This window comes from Cololabis saira, chromosome 3 (genome assembly GCF_033807715.1).
Source record: "Cololabis saira isolate AMF1-May2022 chromosome 3, fColSai1.1, whole genome shotgun sequence".
NCBI classification, from domain to species: Eukaryota; Metazoa; Chordata; class Actinopteri; order Beloniformes; family Belonidae; genus Cololabis; species Cololabis saira.
Window position 1 is genome coordinate 34,324,884 of NC_084589.1, and position 18,236 is coordinate 34,343,119.

The 18,236-nt window shown below is 42.1% G+C and overlaps 1 protein-coding gene across 2 annotated transcripts in view; it reads left to right on the forward strand.

The window, feature by feature from the left end:
* Nucleotides 1-9,891: 9,891 nt before the first annotated feature.
* The window catches only part of drd2l (dopamine receptor D2 like), a 28,783-nt gene continuing 20,438 nt past the window's right edge, over nucleotides 9,892-18,236 (forward strand). For both annotated transcript variants that reach the window (XM_061718493.1, XM_061718494.1), the window contains exon 1: nucleotides 9,892-10,023. The gene's annotated coding sequence lies outside the window, so the exon portion shown is untranslated. The remainder of the gene's footprint in view (nucleotides 10,024-18,236) is intronic.

Sequence of the window (18,236 nt, forward strand, 5' to 3'; positions counted from 1 at the left end):
CAACCCAAGAGAGCTCGTCACTCCGCTGCTAATCTCTCTGCACTGGCTTCCCGTTTCAGCACGCATCAAGTTTAAAGCTCTGATTCTGGCTTACCGAACAATTACCCAAACGGCTCCTCAATACCTTCACTACTTGATTCAGAGCTACACTCCCTCTCCACAGCTCCGCTCAGCCAGTGAAAGACGCCTGGTGCTTCCACCACCACGTGGCGTGAAATCAGTAGCCAGACACTTCTCCTCCGTTGTTCCCCGATGGTGGAACGACCTACCAAACTGTCTGATCTAAAGGGTCTGTACCCACTTTTAAGAGCAAGCTAAAGACTCAGCTCTTTAAGGAGCACTTCGGCATCTAGTAAGATGCATACACTTGCGTCAAGATGGTTTCTTAGACCTAGCTTTCTCTTTTATAGAAAAAAAAAAGATATTCTAGCACTGGCATGGCAGCACCTGTGTCCAACTGGACTCTCAGCAGTCTGACCAGCACTTATCCAGCTGTACCCTCTTATGAGATTTTTGTGCTTGTGGGGTTCTCTCTTATGTAAGTCGCTTTGGATAAAAGCGTCTGCTAAATGACAGTAGTAGTAGTAGTTTTCAGGTTGACGAAGGATTCAAAATGAACTCCCGCTTGATCTGCCAGTTTATGGGGGATATTTTTTCCAGTAGTGCCAAAAGAGCAACTTTAGCATTAAATCATTTCTTTACGTAGGACAATGTTCCATTGCAGGCAGCCAACAATCCTTACTTGGAAGATTGGAAATTAAAAATATTTTTAAAAAGAATTAATAAAGCTCATATGAATTCTTTTTATATATTTTTATCCCCGATTTTTTACCCATTTTATCACCCAGTGCTCCTACCTAAGTTAGTCCTGGGCATTGCCATCCTCTATCAACCCCGGGAGGCCCTGCACTGAGCTCAGGTCTCCTCCTTACGGGAGGAGTGAGCAGGCCGTTTCCTTCCACCAGAGGGGCATGTATAGCCCAGGTTTTTGTGAGGGTAGCTAGCTACCCAAGGGAACACGGGTAACTCATTCTACTTGAGATATTCTCTTCAACAAGCGACACTTTTAGGTTTGAAGTTCTACAGTTTTTTTTAATCAGCTTAGATATTTGTGTTTCTTCAGCAGGAAAATCAATAATGACGGAGTGTAGTTTCCCTTGTAATTGACTGCAGTAAAAACAAAGGATACAACTGTGTGCAGAGAGGTTGAGAGTATTTTATTCCTCACACAATCATCACAATCATCACAATCATCACAGCTGAGGTTGGAATTCAAATTTCTACATGCTCCGACTTCCTTCCACAGCTCGAAAACACGCCCTGTTGCGTTGATTGATGGTTATACATTGTGTTTGAGTGTGAGTGTGAGTGTGAGGGTGGATGGTTGTTTGGCTGGTGTTCTCTCTGTGGGACTGCGATGGACTGAAGTGGTCCGGCTGTATCCTGCCCCTCGCTCGATGCCGGCCGGCTCCAGAGCGCTGCCGGATGTCTTCCCCCCCCACACCCGCCCCCCGCCGTGACCTTGAACAGGGTGAAGCCAGATAATAAACACGACATGAAACGGTTATTGTATTAATGGCACAACAAGATCTGATTTTAAAGGTTTGGCTACAGGGTCGCAGATACTGATGGGCATTCAGAAGTCATGCAAAAACCCCAAAATCTGATCTAAATTTCAAACAGAGCACCATGGGTAAGTTGACATTTTCATGAATATACTTATGATATTCCATTCCAGCTGGTTCCCCTGTTTGTTTTTTTCCTCCCACTCTGGTATCTTGCTGAAGATCTATTACATTTCTTAGTTTTTCCCTTCGCCCCCAATTCTCAAGGACGTACATGTATACCGGAAATAAGAAAGTTCAAAAAAGTTTTTATCTTTTTCCAAATCTTTTATTTTAAATTCACCAGCAGTGGCTGAGTTTTCCTGCCTTTGGTCCCAACATAACCCATATTAACTGTTCTTTCAAATAGAAAGAAGTGAAAGGTTCGCTTGTAAAACTCACAACTTGTCACTTCACACTTTTTCATTGCTTTAACATTCACTTGATAGAATGAATCAGTCCCTTTTCAAACCTTGTGCGCTACAATAGTTGTTCATGACTATTATAGGAACAGTGTGTAATAGTTAAGACATCTTGTGGTCAAGGTGATAATAGCCTGGCCAGCCCTCCTTACTTGTTTGCTCTTCAATATGAAGAATTTAATCTGGTTCCTTTGGCTTCTGACCTCCAGGTGGGAGAACCGACGGATGCAGAAGTGCACAACCAATCAGAGAAATGAAGCACATGACGTAGACATATGCTCCATATGACTGGTTGTTTGGCTCCTATATGAGTCGTCCCATAAAGCCCGTCCCACTGAAACTGGTGTGGTGTTTTCTGTACCGGGGACTCGGTTGTGAATGTTATGGCTGGCCAGACTAGTAGAAAGCCAACTTGTCAAACCCCATTGACCCACTTCATCTACAACAAACCCTTTGTGTGATGTAGCTCTGGATGACTTCTCTGAGGAAACAAGCAACTGCAGCATCACTCTGACGACATTGTCTCTTCTTCTTGGGGAAAACCACATCCATTTATTATCATTTTCTGCATTTGCTCATCCCAAAAAGACATGACCTCTTCTTGTTTTTGCTTCTTTAATGAAGATAAATCAGGCAGTGTTTCCTGGTTTTAATGGTGTAATGAGTATAATCCTTCTTGAAGTGTACTCTCTTCAAAATACTCTGCTGCACAGTGTAACTTCAGCTGCAGAAATAAGACCCTCTTGATTTGAGTCTTTCCCTCAAATCGATAAGCAATACAATTAAATCACTTTATGAACTTAGGACCACCATGATTTAATATTGTTAAAGGAAAAAGATCTGATATCTTGCAAACAAGAAACGGACGTCTCAAACGGACAGGTATTTATTAATTATGGAGCTGTAATTTATATTTTATTAGATAATTTGTTCAATAACAAGGCTTTTTTTTGCAGCAGCATTCGCACTTTCTATCAAATATTAAAATATTCTGAGCAATTACAAACACCGCCTGCTTGTGATTTAATGCAGTATTGGAATTGAATGTCAACATTTCTGCTGTTGACGCACCAATTTAACCTGAGCACATTTCATCCCCTTGAGGGCGAGATAAGTAACTGCTGACAACCTGGGCGATGAAGGACTAATGTAAGGAAAACATTCACCTCTCAGCAAACACTTTGAAAAGATGAATCGATGGGAAAGTTTAGAAAGTGCTTGCCAATCTGAACCTTGGAGAAAGTTTGGAGATAGACCCTGTTGTCTAAACAGATTTCCTAACAAACGAGCATCTGCTGATGAAGAAGGCACGAGGAGTTCTTCGATTTGTCATGTTTATAGGTTCGTATGAGAAACTTTCGATAAAGCTTGCTGGTATTAATTTATTAACGTTTTTCTGCCAGACAGTGTTCTGTGGTGCAGTAAATGATTGTTGAATGGATAGCGGTAAACCGCAGGGGCTGTTCTAGTCTGAAGAAACACACCTAAATCACTACAAAAGCAAAAATCCATATTCTAAACTAAAAAGGAAAGAGGAGGAGAGGCTATTTATTTACTATTTGTTGTGATTTTTATCTTCAAATTTCATATTTAAACATTTTTTGCAGGACTGATTCCTCACTAAGATAAATACAGACATAATATTTTGTTTTGTAAGTGATTTAAGTGATTTTTGTAAGTTTAAAGCTGCAGCATCAGCTGAACAGAATGGACTTGTTCTCACCTCGGGACTAGGTATAAGAATATATTTCTACATTTTCTGCATCAGCCGTTTAACGCAGGTAGGCTCCCTCGGCAGCTCGATGCATACAGATTGCATTTTATCTAATATTAGACGAGTGTCAATTCACTACACTTCATCTCCAGCTTCAGCGCGACTCCATTCATTGAGAGGAGAGGAGGGGAGAGGAGAGGAGAGGAGGGGAGGGGAGGGGAGAGGAGGGGAGAGGAGAGGAGGGGAGGGGGCTCATTTCCTTCAAAGTTGTCACAGTGTTGAGCAGATTGAAAGCAGTTTGAGTGTGATGCTTCATTTACTATCCAGAAGCAATACCTCAAGAGCTGAAAAAGGGATGGCTCCTGTGATAAAGTATGCCTGTCACAGGGCACAACAGTTCCCGCCAATTACAAAAGACAAAAGACTGCTAAACCTACAGAAAACATTTATTTAAATCTTGGAGTGAGGAGTTCATCTGTCTAGAGATACCGTGACAAATGTTAACATTGTTTCCATCGAGGCTTCTGAGACAAAAGTTTAGAGGAAGCATCCAGCAGCCTTGTGAGGGATTGCACGTTTAGACGCTTCGGCGCCTGCTTCACGTCTGACAGCAGATCACTCCATCCAGGTTGTTTTTCTTCCACAGTCTGTGAGCAGTGCAGCTCAGAGGGTTTGCATTCTTCCTTCAGCAGAGAACTGGAACTCCTCTTGTAAATGTAAATGTACTTTATTTATATAGCCCTTTACAGCCACCTCTAGGTGAGTCAAAGTGCTTTACAGAATAAAATATACAGAAATACACCATACAATCATAAGATAGAGGCAAAGATAAATAGAATAAAAGAAAGAGTAAAAAGTGTCACCACACTACTGGGTATTAAAAGCCATTCTAAATAAATAGGTTTTAAGCCTTGATTTAAAAAGGCCCAGGTCAGAGATAGTGTGTAGGTTGCAGGGGAGCTTGATCCAGAGCCCGGGGGCGGCAATCGAAAAGGCTCGGCCACCCCAGCGCTTGAACTTTGACCTGGGCACTTCCAACAACAGTTGGTTTGAGGATCTCAACGCCCTGCCATGTTCACGCACCGTTAAAAGCCCCGATAAATGGAGTGGGGCAAGGCCATTGAGGGCTTTAGAGACAAACATTAAAAGTTTAAAATCAATTCTAAAATGGACACAAAGCCAATCTTGTAGAGTTTTTCAGACACGACCTGGATAGAACCGGCAGAGTCCTTGAAATTGGACGACCTGAATGAGGGCAGTTACTGTACCAGTGTAGGATGCAAGCTCCATTTGTATACTGGAAACCTTTGCTGGAAGTAATACAACATTTGATCAGTATGCTGTTCTCAAAGTGGCCACATTTGGATTTGTCCGCCTACTGCTGGCTGTCCTGCCACTTCACTCCTCAGTCTCTGTGAAGTTTGTAATGCTTCTGTAGTGACTGAACACCCTACCAGGCTTTTCATGGGCTCTTTAAAGCTGGTAAATCACCGCCTCCGGAGCAGGTAATAGTTTTAGGAAGGTCACGTCCAACCTCTTAGGATGCATTTGCATAGACATTGTCATGCCACGTGTAAACACACAATTGCTGGCCGTTTGTGATCAGATTTCCCAGGACGAATGGAGCACGGAGGAACTTGCAATTATTGAGCTCAGCAGGCCGCCCTGTAGGCGTGAAGGCAAAGTCGCCGTTGGGACGCTAAGATTTGTTTGATCTTTTGCTTTGTGATTTCTATTCTTTCATTTTGTCCATGTCTCGTGGCTGCATTTGCAATCATGTCAACGGTAGCTGTGTGAGCTACTTTCATCATTCTTGATGTGAAACAGCAAAGCGATGAGCAGACGCTACAAGAGACGACTGCAGCGGGGGTCCGAAGATGCTTGGAGGTTACTTCTGCATATAGCAGGGATGGGAGACCATGAGAGTGAGACAATGCTTTCTAGAAGTGATCAAATATTCCTTCAAATGAAATTTAAACTCGAATCTAAACATAAAAGACTCTATTTTGAGGCGTTTTAATGCAAGTCTCTGGGCCCCAGTCACTTCAGTGCGTCTCAACTCATGCAAGACTAATTTTTTTCTGCCCCTGCGATTTAAAGTTTAAAGTTAAAGTTTGAGTTTAAAGTCTGAGTTTGAGCATTAGGCATTAACTTCAACACCTTCCACCAGCTGGACTCAAGCAAACACGTCAACTCTGAAACCGATGGAAACCCTTTATAAACAGACTTCAAAAGTACCATTTTCCTATTTCAGGAAAATGTATCAATTATTTAATTTTAATAGGGTTTTGTTTTACATTTTTCTGAGGCCTGCCTTACTTATGATAATACATGGGCTCGCACCTCCTCCACTGTGTCGTGCAGAATATGTATAAGTTTGGTCTACAACTGCCAGATCACATTTCCAGATACTTCAGAAATATCACCAGCTATTTAACTTTTATATTCAAACTCAAAATATGGATCAAAAGTAATCAAACTAGTAATCATATGTCATAACAAATACCCCTTTTTTCCTCATCTTTGAATCTACTTTTGTATTGTACAGATTCTGATTTTCTTGTGTTGTTATGTTGACCTACTGACACCGGCACATTTATATTCATCCATCCATTATTTATACCCGCGTAATCCAACAGGGTCATGGATCTGCTGGAGTCTGTCTCACCTCTCTTCCGGAGAAAGACATGGGTGCATCCCAGACATGTTTATATTTTGAACTGAAATCTGAAATGTGGATTAATGTGGGGGCAGCGCGGTGGCTTGGTGGTTAGCACACTTGGCTCCGATACAGAAGTTTTTCTGGCTCAGTTCCCAGCAGGGGGGGGTTCTGTGTGGAGTTTGCATGTTCTTCCCGAGCCTGGGCATGTTTTCTCTCCACAGTCTAAAAACATGTGTTAAGGTTGCCTGTACGTGGTCCTGTATTTGACTCCATGGATGGATTCATGTGCATCATCACTTAAAGGGGACCTATTATGGCATCTAATACTTATTTTAAACAGGCCTTGAATGTCTTAAAAACAAGCTTTTGATTGTTTTTGCTAAATAAATTAGAAATTATGCCTCTGAGCCATGTCTTTATCATCCCATTCTCTAACCTCATTATCTATGTGGGATTCTGAGTGGGCGGGGAGGCTATGATAATGAGGCACTGCGTTGATTGGCGGCCTGAATGACGCGATACACCGGTACGAAAAAATGGCGGAAGCTCCGGCCGGCGGAGTTGCACCGTGTCCTAACTGCATGCGATGTGAGCAAGCGCCAGCAACCAAATCAATTCCATTGCTTTATTTTCTATTGGACTGTCCTAACTGGCCGCGAGCGACGCGGCACTGTGCGACGCGGCGCGCCGTTTTGAGCTGAAATTTTGTCGGACGTCCTGCTTCTATTTTCTTCCTGTCGCTCGCGTTGAAAGCCGGTTGAAAGCGCTGTAGGAAACAGTCATGGATGAGGAACGTCTGATCCAGTTAGTTGAAATGAGAAGTTATCTCTATCATCAGTACGTTTACATGCAGCAAAGAAATCGGATTTCTGATCGTATCTGATAAAGAAATCCAGAAGACCGAATCACTTGTATGAGTTTACATGCTGTTCAGAGAATCGGATAAATGGCCAGAGCATGGCTGACTCCGTGACGCTATGTGGCGCTGTAACCATTGTAACCATTTCAACAAAGAGCCACTTCCGGTTGACCTCCACTTAACAACAAAGAAAGATGTCGTACGAGGACCTGGACGAGGCTACAGCAACGTACATTTCGTGCATTATGTACCTCTTAGTTATGTTTATGAAAAGAACAACAGATCTTTTGGCTGCAGTGATGATAGAAGAACGATGCTGGCATGCGCCACGTCCTTTCACTTCCGGGTGAATGCCCCAGAGGAAATTCTCGAGCATGCGCAGACTGCAATATCCGATGTCTCCGTATACATGGCGTTAAAATTCCAGTGTAGCAGGGCTAGTGCTACGGGGGCCGACCGACAGGACAGAGGACACAGGTTTCAGTGCAGGAACTCCTTTTATTCACCAGAACACACAGGACACACGTGCTTCAGCTCCTTCACAGCAGACGAGCCCCTTTCTGCTGTGCAGCCATGCCTTATCAAGGCTGGCAGGGTGGAGAGGTGGATTGGGGCCACCTGTGCCCCAATCAACCTGAGTGGCTGCAGCTCCTCCACCCTGCCACATCCGACTATGAACGAATTATCTAGATGTTGTTATCCGATTATTAAATGTCCGATACAGGTCCGAAATAGGTCCGAAGAAGATCGGATTAAGGTGTTTACATGCAGTTTAAAAGTCCGAACGGTGTCTTATACGATCAGAAATCCGATTGAACTGCTGCATGTAAACGTACTGTATGATACCTCCTCATTTCACCACAAAAACCTCAATAAAGTGGCAGCTGGCTGGAGGGAGATGGACAGAGAGCGTTCGATGTCACGCAGTGCGACGCGATAGTCGGACGTTCTCATGCAGTTAGGACACGGTGTTTAGTTGTGGGCGTGGTTTGCATTTTGGTTACGTAACGAAAGGGAGCAGAATCTGAACGGCTCGTAGAAGCCACATCACACTGGACGGCTCATCCGGGCGGCTGTACAGACACTGCAGAATTTGGTTGCTTTCCTCCTTCTCTGAGTTGGCAGGCTGAGGGGAGACCACTTTATATATGTTAAAGGTATAGTCTGTAATGTTGGAGAGCTAGCAAGATTTGAAAGTGGCACCTCCTCTAAGCCCCGCCCCCTCCTCCCCCTCACGTCAGCGCTCCGTCCAAAGCCAAGCCCCCACAAACTTTGGGGAACGTGCATTTGCAGGAGTCGAGTTTTCCAGGACATTTTGGACAGCACATTTTCAACAAAACTACCCCATGTCTCATTCACCTGTAAGCGAGGCTGGTTTTAGGGGGGGGGGCAGGGGTGGGCAGTGCCAACCCAAACGTGCGTCCTGCCCACCCAATCAAAGTTATGGGGATCCTTTATTTTTTTATTATTTTATAAATATAAAAAAATATCTCAGAATATCTGTACCATTTCTGATTGGGTGGGCACTGCGCATCATTTTTAGACACAACAATGAACGCATACCGCAAAAGTTGTGTCTCGGCGGAGGGACCCGACGTCCCAGCAAAATGAGCACAACAGAGAAGTTCAGAACAGCACACAGCGCACACACTGAAGGCTGAATTATGGTTCCGCGTTACACCAACGCAGAATGATGCACATAGCCGCGTACCCTACGCCGCAGCCGTGGCAACAAAGCCTGCACGGCACCGCAGCGCACCCCCACCCACACCGCCACCCGCACCGGCGCTCTCCGCCCTCGCCGGGATGGAGACCCCTCGTTTTGTCGTTTTCTGCGCCATTCTCCAGCAAACGTGACTCGAGTGTGTGAAGTTTTCCGGCAAGATTTTCGACGTGACGAGTGCGCGCATGGGACAGAGGGGGGCGTGGGCGGGACTTAAAATGAAGGCATCTGATTGGTTCTTTCCCCCCTGCCAATCCTCTGGTCCTCTGACCAATCCGTGTCATTCGGACCGCAAAAAACAGATTGGTCAGAGTTTTTACAGGATTAAAGCTGTCAGAGAGGTCGGATTTTTTCTTTCCTTTTTCTGAACACATTATTCACTGGCTACTCTCAGGATGGAAGGGCCATTTCACCCAGTATAACAATACATGTTTTTGAATACGATTACAGACTATAGGCTACCTTTCAAAGCAAGAAAAAATGTGTTTTTCATAATAGGTCCCATTTGAATAAACTTAATTCATTAATTTCCCTTTGCTGTGTGAAATACACATCTCATCAACTTACTGCTTTCAAGTCATATTTGAAAGACATTAATCATAGTAAATTAATTTCACAAAAAATGTCCCCAGCTTAAGGTAGAATTGTTTGTTCCTGCCCCCTATTATTCTTCCGAGCCAATCAGGTGTCTCCAACAATATCAGCTCCAGTTGTTTGTTTTTTGTTTTTTTTCCCTTCAAATATTATCAACCCAAACTCCAAGCTGGGGTCCTCCTGACTCGTCCTCCTCCCTCTCATCCCTCTCATCCTCCTCCTCCTCCTCCCTCTCATCCTCCTCCTCCTTCTCTCCTCCATCCGCTCCAGCCCTCTGTTTCGGAGGGAGGGAGAGCTCACCGAGAAGGAGCGAATGAGGTTTGTGAGCGAGCACCGGGGTGAGCCAGCGGGCTGAGGCTGCAGGGAAGCCGCGGCCGGGGTGCTGAGCGCCGGACGGCGTGTGTGAGGAGGACCGAGCCGGAGCCGGAGCTGACACACCGCGCCGGTAATTAGCGCTGATTGGCTTCTGAAAAGTCCGAGAAGCGTTTTATGGATACAGGAAGACAGTGTAATTTACATAAATAAATAATGTGGAAGTTTATTCCTTCTAAAGAATTTTCTTTAGAAGAAAATAAAAGCTTCAATTTTGTTAATTTATTAATTTCATTTATTTCAGACCTAAAGGCTACATGTAGTGTTCATACTGAGCACTGAAGGACAGTGTCCAAGGACTGGTTTAATGAGAGCTACAGTACATTTTGTGAAGCAGGTGTTTGGTCTAAAACAAAAAGGAAAAACGTAAAAAAGTTGTTAGAATATGGTGCATATATATGTTTTTAAATAGATAAAAGTTGTTTAGACTACTTTTGTTAACTCATAAACCTAAATAGCACTCCTTGCATTGTAGATTTAAATGTATTGGCTGCACATTATACTGTATTAGATTATGTTTGACAGTGTGAGTACAGTTTGAGATCATGCCATTCTAGTACATCATGTACAGGAAATTCCACAGTTCTTTTAATTGTATAATTCATTTCTTGCCTCAGTTTGATTGTGTCTCTGCACACGTGTAGAACAAACCTTATTCAAGTATAGATTTTGCATTTCCATATTGTGATTTAAGATGAGTATACGTTGCATATTTCTCCTGGGCATGCTTCAGTGTGCTGTTGTGTTTAGTTTGGAGGATCCCTTCAGAATAAAGTTCATCTAAAGGACACAGTTTGAATGATCCTGCATCCCTGAATAGAACATGAGCTTTTTGGCTGCGGAGAATATGGATAGGTGTGTAATTGCAAACTAAATCCGACTGCCTTGGCACCTCAGTTGTGCGTACCTTCTGCTCTGTGTGACAAATTGTTACTCTTTCACTCTCTTATTATTTCCCAGGAAACGGGGAAAATTACTTGGCTTGGCTGCTTTTCGATTCCATCTCACAAAACATTTGTGCATTAAGCTTTCTCCTCAGCAGCCGATGTGTGAGTGCGTGTTTGATTCACTTTTATATCTGCGCCCATCAGGCACACACATCACTTGGAACTGACTTCCAAAAGCTGCAGTCTCATTTTAAATAAAAGATGGATAAGATGCCAAATTGTGTCTTGAATAATAGATGTTTATGTCTGGTGTGGAGCATCGCCTCGGGGTTGAGATCTCCGGCTGTGACTCGGTGTTGAAGTAATTGTGCCTTCCTGGTTATTCAGTGGATTAGGACTTCTAATCACATGAAAGATTCTGGACGTCAGCCAGTATTTATTACCTGTTGTTGAGTTCCTCACCTTGCCACACTGGTTGACATTATTGTTCTTTCGTGGTTTGATCAATTGCACAGTAAACTGTCTGGTAATGGCATTTGTGTTCAAAAGTAACAGACTTCTTATTAGAGAAATAAATAAAAAGAAGAGTTGTGTGAGGAGCTCTGGGAACTGTTGACATTCAAAGTGAGGTTGAGACTGTAAATATTTTCCTGCCTTATCTCTGCAGAGAGCTGATTATATTGGAGCTGAACTTTCCCAGTGGCTGAGAGTCGTTCCCGCCTCACAGTGAATGAAATAAAACATTCATCGTCGCAGGCCAGCTCATCGTCTCAGCTGAGGAAAAATTTGAAGCAGGTTTTTTTTTTTTTTTTTATCCCCCACTATTGTTAGGGGCAGAAAAGTTCAAGAGCATTATAGACCTGTCAAGGGTTCACAGTGCGGCAGAGAAACGTGAGGATATGCTGATAAGAGAAACGACTGCTGGGCGTTACTGAATGGAGAATGGAGGTCAAAAGGTGCCTCTCTGTGCAGAGGAAGAGGAGGAAAAGAGTGCCTCGTGAGAAATTACTTTTTCTAGCTTTTATGCTGTTTTTCACTTTCTTTTATAAAGAACAGCCCTTTTTTTATTTCCAGTATAGTACAGTATGGCAAATCAGTTTTTCAACAAACACTGACTTTACATTTTGAATTCTGCGTGTATATCCTAATCAGATCTAAGGCACAGTTTGAAAAAAAATGGGTTGTAAAACCTAAGCAGGTATGAATAGATGAGAGCAACAATTTCGGCTACTTTTGCCTTTCCACAAAGTCCCCGCCCCTCTTTTTGGGTAAAAAAACAACCCATGGAATACAACTTTTATAACTTGCTGTTATAATGGTATTTATTAGGCCTGCAATGTTGCTTTGTAGTTATTTTGTGCACAGATTATAAGGCCTGTTACTTAAACAATTCTATTGCCAGCTGCTGAGCCACAATCGTCAGCGTTGTATAAAAAAACCATGATTGTTTCAGTCCGTCTTCATCAAAACAAGTGTGCGAAAGTGCCTAAATGTGTTAATATCTTGACATCTCGAATTACCTTTTGGAACCCCCAGGTGATGTATTTCAGACACTTTCCAATGAAGCCTCACACTATACTATTCTGATTTACCTGTGATGTGGTTATAACCTCAGACAGGTACATAATGACGGTTCACGTCCCACAGTTTCTCATTTTCATTCTCTGCGAGGATTGCTTGAAGCCACAATTTTTTTTTTTTCTTTTCGAGAAAGTGAGAAAAAAATTGCAATTTTACAGCAGCTTTACAGCATTGTTTTGAGCGACATGATGTTAAACCGTTATCCATCATGAATAAAATAGTATTTATTGTCCTCGTTAATGTGCAACAAAATCAAGGTCCATCCTTTCAGTGCAAACAACCACAAAAGAGTTTAAAAAAGATCCTTTATATAAAACTGCTTCTTGAATAATTGATTAAATGGGTATGTATGAGGTAGAAACACTTCCTACACAACATTCTTTTTCGATCAGCTGGTATTACGTGATCTACTGTACAATTATACTGCATGTAGACATTTGCAAGTCAGGTTTTGCAGTATTTTTTTTAGCTCTGGAATAGAAGCTGTTTTTTAATCTGTTTACCCGTGTTATAATAGCCCTACATAGTCTCCCTGAGAGCAGCAGAACTAACAGCGGTGACCAGTGTTGGATAGATGGCTGTAGGCCTTTTTGACGCAGTGGGAATTGTATAGTTCTTCCAAGGAAGGGAGAGGGCAGCCAATGTTCATCCGGGCTTTAGTGACAAGCCTCTGAAACCTCTGCAGCGCTTCTCTCTCAGCACGTGTGCGGCTGGGAACCCGTACAGATATGCAGTATGTTCAAACATTTTCCACTGATCAGCACTAGAGAGACACAAGCAGCTTTTGTGTGAGCCGGGTGTTCCCGAGTGTCCTTAGGCAGTGCAGTCTTGGTCATGTCTTCTTGGTGGGAGCTTCGGTGTTGGTGCTCCAAATCAGATTAAAAGACATGTCTAGAAACCAGAAGTCTTAGAGCCTCTAAACCCGATCCCCGCTGATATACGGTGGACTGACTCACTACCCCCTGAGATCAGCCTCACCTCAGTGGTATCATCTGCAAACTTAATGACTTTGTCATTGGAGTGGGTGCAGAGGGTCTACAGCTGGAGGCTCAGCCCCTTGATGACTGATAAGGTAGCCTCTACCCTCACCCTCAGTGAGCAATCTGTCAGGAAGTCTTTGATGGCTCCAGGTTTGACAGTTTAGCCACTAGCCTTTGAGGGAGGATGGCATTGAATGCAGAGCCCAAGTCCACAAAGAGCAGCCTGAGTATACCGTATCTCCCCTGCTGCTCCAACACACATAAAACATGACGGCTGAAAGTATAACAAGGCTAATGAGTGATGGATCTGAAGCAGCATCTCTGACAGAAGTGGAGGAGAGACGAAATGAATAAAGCGATTCTTGTATCCGTTCTTATTTTGAAGGAAAAGGTTTAGATAGAAGGAGCGAGATTTTTCAAGGGAGTATTTGTATAATTTGTCAAAATATCTTATTTGGTCTTGTTGATGTAACTTTGGGTTTGTATGTTGCTTGCTGTGTTTTATCGTGTGTGTGATGCTCTAACTTCATGTGCCTGAGACTCTTCTCTTCTCATAATGAATATTAAGTCAATTGAGCTTCTAATGAGCAAAGGTAGGTATGTTTACAGCTGTATTCTGATGTTAACGCCGTCAGAAACCTCAGGAATATGGTTGTACTATACTAGCTACACAGCAGTAAGAATATGGTCATAAAGCCGGAAGGCTGCTCTCCTCATAAATGTAGACGATGTTGAAGGGGTCACCTCGTAAAAGCTGCAAACTCAAGCATCTCTAAAAGTATGTTTCCGGATGCAGAGTTATTCTCTCCCATAGGAAGCTTTTCTCCTGAGCCTCGTTCCTATCACCCTTTTCCTCCTTCAGTTAACAACATAATGTAAAACGTTTGCATAATTCCTGCCCCGTGGTACAGTTTGGCAAATTTCCCAATCGGAGCATCAGACAGTCGACGCTTCTGAGATGCTTCATAGTTTAAGTTTTAAAAGGTTCAGCCACCTCTGGTTGCTTTTTTTTTGATTGTTTTGTTTCTCTGAATGTTTTAATGAGTAGAAACTTATTCAGGCAGTTGTTTGATTCTGGCTGTTGATCGCAGGACAGAGATTACATACATATGTTCTTGAGGTTTAACTGAGTGAGAAAATGTTGTGCAGACACAGTAACACATTTGCTCTTATCCATGCATGCCAAAGCTCCTAAAATATGACCTTAAGATTTACATGTGAGGACGTTAGCTGACATTTGCGGCCCCGACCTCGGGGAATCTGTCCGCGACACCAGTGCATGCGAGCTGTAAAATGTGAACACAATCAGGCAGCTTTGCTTTGGTAACAGAGAAATTGATGTTCGCAGGGATCACTGCACTCTATTCTGACAGAAAACCATTCCAATGATGGATTTGCACTCCCAATTAATTATATAAATGGAACAATAGAACTATTCAATGTTTTTGATACAGCTGTGCAGCAGACATACTTAAGAGCGACAGCGTGACCGAGCAAAACATGATCTGGTTCATAATCGGAACCTCTTGAGGCGCTTTCTGTTCTGCTTCAGTGTCGCTCCCACGTGAATGCAGCTGTTGGGTTGCTAATATATTTTGTGTATAGAAATTTAAATAATTCATTCAGAATTTAGTGTATGGAATGTAAAGAAAATCTCTTTAAGTTGCACATTGCTGCTAATCTTAAAAGGGTTTTATTGTCTGAAGATGAAAACTGGCTCAACCTGCCAATATTAATAAAATTGTCTCTTAACAATGTATTGAGTTGGGATATGTCCTAAATACATTAGCAGAGCAGTATTTATACATTGCATCTGGACTGGGGGCGTGAAAGACTTTAATCCATTGTTGTTAGTTTTTAATAAATGATTGATATCGTCACTCGATTAGAAATGCTGCGTTGGATCATATCGCCCTCTCCTACAGGAAAACAGTATCGATTCTCAGTTCCACTTTAAACTTTTCATCTCAGTCTTGCACCATCAAGTTTCATCCATACATGTCTCCTGACGGTGAAGATCTCACACCCGAGAAAATCGACGATGAGTAATTAAAGTAAAAAAAAAAACATGAAAGTTATGAAAAATTCACAGTCAGGCCCTTAAAATGCCCAGGTCAACAGATGAAAGGAGAAGGGGGGGGGGCATATTATTCAAAAACACTACTTTTTGAGTACTTGAGAGCATATATTTGGGTTTCTGAAGTTCTTACTGACTCAAAAGGTCTGAAAGAACCAAAGTTGTAGAATATTTATTTAATGGAGCTATTCAGAGTTGCAGGTTTCTGTTGTATCATGTTTTTGTCAACTCATGACCTCAAGAACTTGTGACAGCAAATTCTCACCAGATGTTTTATAGTTCACTTTACTTTAAAAAGAAATGAGTTAATAATGCTGCACCAGTGATTTATTTAATGTGTTATTTACATCCCGGCTGGAAAACCATCCTCATGAACTCATTCTTAATTATTTTCCCATCGGGTAGTTACAAATTGATTTGGATGCACAACGGTGGTGGCGAGAGCGTTTCCAGTGTTACAAAAAACCCACATCAGTGAAAATAAGCCTCTTCATAAGGAAAGGTTTTTAATGTTGACTTTGGAAAACGTCAAATTCAGAGCAACAGCCTAACAGTGATGTCCAGACTGTATTGAGCATGCATGTGATACGTGCATGTTGGGTGTATTATCTGGAGGCTGCAGACTTCCATTTGTCATGCACGGGCTCGCCTCAGTGCATGGCTGGTGACAACACTGTGCTCATAATAAAGACCAATACTAAATATCTGCAGCCAAACTGCAGAAGAGGAGGATAGGAATTTGAGAATAACGTGAAGGATTTTTCAGTTCGGTGGGTGATGGTCTGAACTCGGTTTGTTGTCAATCTTTGGCTTTATAATATATGTTATAATGTGTAATAACACGCTTTCATGTTTGTGGTGTAGGGTTATTGTGTTTGAGGTTTAAGTTAGTTGTACCTGGTTCTTTAGTTTTGACGTTCTGTTGGTGTCTGGGTTCGGTTTAATGTTGGTGTTCTTGGGTCTTGTTTTCTTGCCTCTGTCTTCTTCAATTTCTGTTAACTTCACTTCCTGTTTTACTTTGAATATGTCTTTGTCTTGTCTTTTGTTCCTGTTTCCTTGGCCTCTTCTCCCTGATAGTTTACGCTTGTGTCTCGTCATCCCGTGAGCATGTCTTGTCTTTCCTCCCTGCTGGTCCATCTGTGTTTCAACTCTGTGTTTCTACCGGCATGCTTGGCTTTCTACCGGGCTCGTTTTTGTTTTTTTTGTTGTTGTCTTTATTTTTCTAGTGATCCTGTTTTGGGATTTTCTTGTGTATTCCTGTTTAGCGGCGCTTTTTGTTAAATAAAGTTCTTAATTGTTTTGAACCTCCTGGCGCCTAATCTCCAGCATTTGGGTCCTCCCCACTCGACTCGTAACACAAATTCAAATTCCAAAATACTTTATGAATTCCCAAAGGGAAGTTAATTGAAAAAGAAGCTCCTACGTGTTGCCTGAAACATTACCAGTTGATGCCTAATCCTAGTCTTAACCTAATATCAATTCACACGTTAACGCTCACGTTAACTAAAACCCCAAAATGATATTGTCCCTCAACAGAACTGGACTTTGGTCTTCAAGTGCATTACTGCACAAGGTCACTGACTAAACCAAAAGAGGTCCCAATGAGGTATTTTACAAAAAAAAAATGCATGCTTCATTTTAACTTTGTTCAGTACTTGTTTTAGCAGTAATAATAGTTCAAGTCTCTGCAGCAGTGTGTGGGTGTGTGTGTTTTTACTTTTTTCTTAGTTCTGTTATTACAGACTCTCGCTCGGTGCCACCTTCATGCGCCGCCTCTGTTTGTAACAAGAAAAGCCAAACACAGCTGGTGGTCCGACATTGTTCTGCTTCTTCAGCCTTTGAACATCTCAGTATTTATTCTGTGTTTGGTTCCACTCGTAAGGCATGAAAGAGATAACTTTGTTCACGAAACAGTGTCAAAGCAAAAGTCTGTTTCAAGTGCTGTTGGGGGAGATTAATTAGTAAATCTGGTTTATGTAAAAATGTTTGTGTTGTGATCACATTTTCGGTTTTTCTTGTCCTCTAAATTGAAAATAAATATTGAACTTTTCAATGGAGCTGCTCTGGGCTAAGTGGAGCGAGCGGTGTATGAAGACCTCATTTTCTCCTGGCCGTGTTACACATCACAGGAGTTTTACCGCAGCACAACAGCCGTCTGTTATTAGTTAATGGCTTTTTCCTGGTCTTCTCCCATGTCTTTGGGGCATCTTGCTCTTTGATGTCTCTGAACTCATTCAAACGCAACGGAGGTTTACTCTATTAAGTTCAAGTCCACAGATGCGGGACGTGGAAGATCGTAAATGCTTATATCCTCTATTAAGATATTTCAGGGATTTGGTGTGGAGCATACCGGTATGTTGAAAAAAATTGGCTGCATTCCAATGAAGTTTGAATATTTTATATATATTCAAACATTTATTCAAATATTTTTGATGAATAAGTTAAAAGTTTAAGGTGGCTACAAAGTAATTTCTGTTAACTTTTAGTTGCCATTACAACTGTTAACTTTAGTTGTAATGGTTTTCTCTGTAAAGTATCAGACAAAAACATGATGAAATGCACTCTTCAACTGGTTTGTTCTGCAATAGAGATTTATTTTCACTTATATGTTTCAGTTCAATGTTTCATGAATCACTGAAACAAGAGCTCCACAGTATCTCAAGATTTTATTGTCATCAACATGCTGCTTATCAATTTTGCAAAATACTTTTTTGAGTTCAGTAACTCTTCGTCTTATATGTCCAAGCGGCATGCATCCATG